The sequence below is a fragment of the Trypanosoma equiperdum genome (genome assembly GCF_001457755.1).
Source record: "Trypanosoma equiperdum strain OVI genome assembly, contig: ctg_514, whole genome shotgun sequence".
Classification (NCBI taxonomy): Eukaryota; Euglenozoa; class Kinetoplastea; order Trypanosomatida; family Trypanosomatidae; genus Trypanosoma; species Trypanosoma equiperdum.
The window spans coordinates 23,228-24,023 of NW_027124437.1; positions in this window are offsets into that span (position 1 = coordinate 23,228).

A 796-nucleotide genomic window follows, 5' to 3' on the forward strand; every position below is an offset into this window, starting at 1 on the left:
ACCTACACGCACATCGACGCGAAAGAAGAGCCAACAATGGCATTGCATTTATGATGATGTGAGGAGAAGTGTCGATGTTTATTTGTTGAGACATTCGGAATATTTTGCTTATGGGCGAATTGCTTTCTTTTTTTCCCTCCTCTTTTTCGTCAAAAACAAAAAGAAAAGCTTCACATGCCCTATGAAGTTTATTTGAGGAGTTGTTAACGACAGTCGGGTGGAATGACTCCGTAGGGCACGTAAGGCAAAAAAAAAAGGAGGTAGAGGATATAATCAAGTGCCTCATATTTGGGGCACCGAGATGTCAAACGTCTACATATTAAAGTTAGAAACTGAGAGAAACAAATATCAAATAACAATAATAATAATATTGGAAAGATGGCCGTTAATAGTTGCAAAAGTGTGAGAAATGGAGGACTGCGTTCCGTTAGTTGTTGAAAGGCATCGGTGAAGTTACGGCATTTATGCACTAGCAGTTTAACATATATTGTACACGACTTATGTACCCCAAGTTAATGAATGTGTCGAATCCAAATCACGGTGCAAATGTGACACAAACTCGTTGCAGCCGCGTGGACACGAGGAAGACAACCACGAGATGTGAGTTTCGCATGTCAAACCGCAAGAACTCAACTCGCAGAGGGAAAGTTGTAAAAAAAAAAAAACACGCCGCGTTATTCCTATACGAATGTGCGAATACAACGAAAGGGTATTCGGGGAGAACTAATGAAACCTTTATTTTGAAACTGCAGTGCATTAGTTTATGATTCCACAAGAAGGGGCGGGGGGGGGGGGG